Source organism: Mobula birostris, chromosome 2 (genome assembly GCF_030028105.1).
Source record: "Mobula birostris isolate sMobBir1 chromosome 2, sMobBir1.hap1, whole genome shotgun sequence".
NCBI lineage: Eukaryota > Metazoa > Chordata > Chondrichthyes > Myliobatiformes > Myliobatidae > Mobula > Mobula birostris.
Window position 1 is genome coordinate 135,296,851 of NC_092371.1, and position 6,222 is coordinate 135,303,072.

Below are 6,222 nucleotides of genomic sequence, written 5' to 3' on the forward strand. Positions count from 1 at the left end.
AGATTGTAACTAGATAGAAATGGGGAAAAGATGGATAGTTTTTCTGTATTGATTTATTTTGATGAGGCGAAGCTCTGATAAAGTTGGTTTAGGGTATGTTAGTTATAATGTATGAGCTTATATTCTGCCTGCACATGTGATAAGTGTCAGAGGTTTGTGCATGTTACTGCAGTATGTAGTGGGAAAGTCAGGGGTAGTAAGTGTGTGAGGGAGAACATAAGTATGAAGTATGTGGAGAAGGTATGAAGTTTTACTGTTGTAATTGTGGAGGAGAGTATAGTGTAGCTTATAGAGGATGTGAAGTGCTTTAGAAGGCAGCTGTAGTTCAACAGGTTAAAGTACATCTAGGTGAGTCTTACGTCGAGGCCTTGCAAAAATTTAAACCGAACGGACTGTGAAGTCAGTGAATATATGTCAGTATCACAGTTCTCTCATTAAAGATACTTTGCTAGTGGATAAAATGAAGTTTGTGATGTCTATAATGGATGTGGTGAATTCTACTGCTCAGACATTTAGTCGAATTGAGAAAATTAAAACTATCGTGAAAGCTACAGAAAAGTATCTTGGTATCCCAGGTGTTATGTGGAAAGCTGTAAATGAAGCTCTGATGGGCAGGGTTTCTGTATCCTGTGCTCCTACCCCCTTTTCTTTCTTCCAATGTCTTCTGTCTGTTTCACCAATTTACTTCCCAGCTCTTTACTTCATCCCTCCCCCTCCAAGTTTCACCTACATCTTGTGTTTCTCTCTCCCCTCCCCCACCTTTTAAATCTACTTCTCAGCTTTTCTTTTCTCCAGTCCTGCTGAAGGGTCTCAGCCCAAACGTTCAGCTGTACTCTTTTCCGTAGATGCTGCATGGCCTGCTGAGTTCCTCCAGCATTTTGTGCGTGTTGCTTGGATTTCCAGCATCTGCAGATTTTCTTTTGTTTGTGATTGGATCACTCTGGGCTGTGTAGGTTTTGTCATCATTACGTAACAGTTGAACACACACTATTACAGTGTGAAGCATATAAGGTTGAAATAAATCAAATGTGAGTTTCATGACAGTCTTTGGGGGTTGATAGTTTTCATTTCAAAACTTTGTTAAGTTATGGGAGTGACTTTAATTCACAGAATCATCTTTCATTATTTACAATCTATAGGGCTTTTTGGGGTAATATAGTTTTCATTTGATAAAGAACTAGTAAGGGTTTTATTTCCCAACTCTCTGCACCACACTTCAGTCCAGTTGGTGGCAATAATGCACCTTTAAATTGGACTGCTAACCACCATTAAAAATCAAAAAAAGAAGAATAGGCCCGAACAACCCTGTTAACTGTGCTGACTAGCAACTCTTGATTTAACATTAGCCTAATCACAGGACAACTTACAATAACCTACTAACTGGTACGTCTTTGGAATGTGAAAGGAAACCTACGCATTCCATGGACGTACAGACTCCTTACAGGTGATGCAAATTGAACTTTGAACTCCGAACTCTGACGCCCCGAGCTGTAATAGCTTAATGCTAACTGCTACACTACCGTGGTGCCGTGGTTCAGATAAAGAAACCCTTGGGAGTCAGTGATCATAATGTGACAGAATTTGCCCTACAGTTTGAGAGGGAAAAGCTAAAGCCAGTTGTATCAGTATTACAGTGGAGGAAAGAGAATTACAGAGGCACATGAGAGGAGCTGGCCAAAGTTGATTGGTAGGGAACAATAGCAGGGATCACGGCAGAACAGCAATGGTTGGAATTTCTGGGAGCAATTTCAAAGGCACTGGATAGTATTCCAAAGGGAGGACGAGGCAACCATGATTGACAAGGGAAGTGAAAGACAGCAAAAAAGCAAGAGAGAGGGCAAATAATATTGCAGAAATGAGTAAGAAGGTAGAGGTTTGGGAAATTTTCAAAAACCAACAGAAGGCAATTAAAAATCAATAAGAGAAAAGATTAAATATGAATCTAAGCTAGCCAATAATACAAAAGAGGATGGCAAAAGCTTTTTATAGCTGTTTGCACAGTACAGTGTCCTGGGCCCAATGTATCAATGCAATTACAAAGAAGGCAGGACAACAGCTATATTTCATTAGAAGTTTGAAGAGACTTGGTATGTCACTGAAGGCTCTTGCAAGTTTCTACAGATATACAGTGGAGAGCATTCTAATTGGTTATGTTACTGTTTGGTCTGGAGGGGCCATTGCACAGGATCAGTAAAAGCTGCAGAACGTTGTAAACTCAGCCAGCTCCATCACGGGCCCCAGCTTCCCCAGCACCCAGAACACTTTCAAAAGGCAATGCCTCAAAAAAGCAGCATCCATCATTATAGACCACCATCACCCAGAACATGCCCTCATCTCCTTCTGACCATCAAAGAGGTGGGACAGGAGCCAGAAGACACATACCCAGCATTTCAGGAACAACTTCTTCCCGTCTGCTGTCAGATTTCTGAAATGGACAATGAAAACATTAAAATTAGCTTAGTGCTGTGCAAGTCGTCAGCACATATACATTTGTACATCACTAGGGGCCGAAGGCTTTTGCATAGAACTGTATTTGTCAACATGGAGTGCAGAGCAAAGGATATGGGAACAGTGAGGGTAGAGCACCACGGGAGGCGTGTGGGACAGGTAGCAGAGGAGTGCCAGGGTTGGAGGGGTGTGGTCCAGGTGCAGACACACCCAGCCCTGAGACACGAGGTAAGGTCATTGATCCCAGACTATTGGTTTATTGATTATTACAGATGTTTCTCTGGTTCTTCCTGCTCCTTCCCCTCTCCTTTCCCCTTTTCCCAACTTTAATTCCTCTCTCCCAGCCCCCTTCCCACTCTCAGTCCACACTAGAGGCCATATCAGAAACAGGTTTACCATCACTCACATATGTCATGAATTTTTTTTGTGGCAGTAGTACAGTGCAATACATAAAATTACTACAGTACTGTGCAAAAGTCCCAGGCACCCTATCTATCTATCTATCTATATATATATGAGACTTTTGCACATTATGTACTTAAGGTAATTTATAGTCAATAATATTTATTGCAATGTACTGCTGCCACAAAAGAACAAATTTCACGGCGTATGCCAGTGATATTAAACCTGATTCAGATTCTGATTCAATCACTGCAAGTGTCGTTTCCTATATGAGGGCTTCTTATTTCTAAAATTCATGTATTTTTGTCCAATAATTAAGATAATTACACTCCACTGATGTTTTATTGTTCACTAACCCCTTTATCCTCTTTTATCAAGTGCTGTTCATCTATACAGCCATTTACTTTTCCCTCTCTTCCACCCTACCATAAATATAGATTTTTTTTGTTCTCCCCTGTACTAACCAATAGCTCCCTGCCACTTCTCTGCATTTTAATCTTTCCCAATGGTCTCATCACTCCCTCCTCCCTCTTCCCACCTGATTCCATCACTCCCCTCACCCCCATTACTTCTATCTTTCACCTACCAGCATCTGGCTCACAGGCCCCTCTCACACTATCTGCCCTCCCACTGTTGGTCCTGTTGCAGGGTCTCAATCCGAAATGTTGGCACAGATGCTGCTTCACTCTCTGAGTTGTTCCAGATGTTTATATTTTGCTCCAGATTCCGGCATCTTCAGTGCCTTGTGTCGACATATTCCCATTTGATCACTTTGAAAAGTATTTGAGAAATTTGCTAAGTTTCTCAATCTATAAATGTAATTTGTACCTTTGTTCTTCCACCTACAAGACTTGGAATGCTGCCAGTTTTTCTGCCTTTTCTAAACTTGGACAAATATCATTCCGTTTCATCCCCTCATTCATTAATAAATACAGGGGAAAGGCAAGGCACAAAGCAGATATGAAAAACTATGGTAAGCTTTAAACTTTACGATGCTAATTGTAAGATCTTTTTCTGATTTCCTTCACTGCTGAATTTCTGAACTAAATCTTTGCTTTTCTCAGCTTCACAATCATTCTATACACGACTAAAACAAACACAGTACATGGAAATGTAGCCTTTACCTGACATCAAATGACCAGCTTCTCTAGGCGTATCCAAAGGCCGAGAGAGCTTTCATCTTCAAGTCCTGTTAAGATACTCTTGCTGATGCACATTGATCTCATAATGCAGAGAACTAATAAATACAAACAGTGAATCACGTTCAGCACATTAATGTGTAGCTGATTAGTTTTTTTTGATGATTAACAGCCCTGTGGCTCAGTTACTGGAGTGAGCATAAAGCTGTCCGTGTTCCAGCTTTAACCTCAGTGTCAGTTGAATTAAGCAGCATAGTAGCATGAAAGAGGAGGGAAGCAATATTAGCTTCAGCACATCCGACTAGAGGGGATAAAAGAAAACAATCAACCAGCATTCCCATCTTGATCACTGCTCGGTGAACTCTGCTGGGAACTGCACTTGAAGGAAATTTGGGCTGGGTCCAATCAAGATCTACACAAGGTCAAAGTCCCCACATACTCACTGCCTGGTACACAGACCAAGAATGGCTGCTAGGATACGCTGGCAAACAAATGGTGCTAAGAGAATCACAATCCAGTGAGGAGTCAAGGTCTTTATGAAAGAAGAGGAAGTAGTTTTTTAAAATCTCTCCTTGCACAATGCATTCACAGTCACAGACATGTTTTCTAACTGTTTACTCTATAGTAGCATGACCCAGAAGGAAGTCATCCCGTCCTTCCATCCACATTGGCCAAACATAAATTTCAGGATCATATGTAATTCATTGTTCAGAATCTTAGTGCCACCATGTAATGCCCTTGGGAAGGTGGTAGTGCACAGTGTCCTTGAAGCACTGTAATCCTTTTGATGGGAGTAGATTTTGGGTGGTATTACAGGAGTTCTAGCAACAACAAAGGGATATATTTCAAGTCAGGATGGCTGCATCTTCCAGATGCACGTGCTGCCTTTGATGATGAAGGTTGCAGGTTCATCAGATATGGGCAGGTAGCTCTTGCAAGTACTTAGACCATAAAGATATAGGAGCAGAAGTAGGCCATTCAGCCCATCGAGTCTGCTCTGCCTTGCAGTGTGCTTTGCTTATTGTCAGAAAATGGTGGAGGGAATTAATCTTTGGGGAGCCATTTAAGCGGCTACGGTGTTTTGGATGGTTTTCAACTTTTAAGTAATCTTGGATCAGCCCTCATCCAGGCAAGCAGAGAGCATTTCATCACACTCATTACATGTGCTTTATAAATGATGGAAGGATTTTAGGATGTTACGAGATGAGTCATTTACCATGGGATACTCTTTGCCATGCTCTTGTAACCACAGTATTTATGTTGCTGGTTAGTTAAGTTTCTAATCAGCGCTGACTTCCAGGGTCTGATGGCTCTGAATGGGAACAGACTTTTCTTTCCAGTATGGGCGATTAAAGTCAAGGGTTTACTTGATAAGTGTGGAATACTGGGAAATGATTACAGCTTTATCCGGCAATATACTTGGTTGGAAATGGGAAGCAGTACGGCCTCGGCCTGAAAGGTCGACTGTACCTGTTCCTAGAGATGCTGCCTGGCCTGCTGCGTTCACTGGTAACTTTGATGTGTGTTGCTTGAATTTCCAGCATCTGCAGAATTCCTGTTGTTTACATTGTTTGAGGTGCCTGATGTGTATTCAATTTCAATAATCGTGTTCCATTTGCCCAATACAAGCTGCCAAAGGCTCCAGCATACACCTACAGACAGATGATCCTTCAAAACATGATTATGCCACATGCTAGGAAAAGAATGGATTAATGGCCCCTCCCCACAACCTCATTCCCACAGAGAAACACCTGGATTACACGGGATACTGTCGTTCCTATGATTGAGAAGGGCTTATTGTGCACAAACTTCGCATGGCTGGGCAATTCACAAGTTAACCAGATCCTCAAAGTTAACTATTGATGATTGGGTCCTGTACAAGATCACACAAAGCAAATGCCTGTTGCAGACATCCCACCTCTCCCGGAACTTCTGGGAGTCTCCCGCATATTAATAGTGGCTCCCTGATGCCCGCAAATTATATACATTATCACGGAAATCAATTTTTTTGAGAGCGAGCGAGAGAGAAAGCAAGCGAGAGCGCGCGAGAGAGGGAGAGAGAGCGAGCGAGAGAGAAAGCAAGCGAGAGCATGTGAACGACCATGAGAGAGAGAGAGCGCGCGTGAGCGAGAGCGTGCCATGGCAGAGTGTTCCAAAAAAAAATATAAAACGTACGTCACCCCAGACTACACTAAAGTGTACCACTGCCTAATAGGGGTCAAAATAATGACAG

At 42.1% G+C, this 6,222-nt stretch overlaps 1 protein-coding gene across 1 annotated transcript in view; it reads right to left on the reverse strand.

The window, feature by feature from the left end:
- The window catches only part of abcc10 (ATP-binding cassette, sub-family C (CFTR/MRP), member 10), a 95,686-nt gene extending 91,541 nt beyond the window's left edge, over positions 1-4,145 (reverse strand). The window contains exons 1-2 of the mRNA XM_072248722.1: positions 3,975-4,145; positions 2,383-2,425 (exon numbers count right to left, since the gene is read on the reverse strand). The gene's annotated coding sequence lies outside the window, so the exon portion shown is untranslated. The remainder of the gene's footprint in view (positions 1-2,382; positions 2,426-3,974) is intronic.
- Between the last annotated feature and the right edge of the window lie 2,077 nt (positions 4,146-6,222).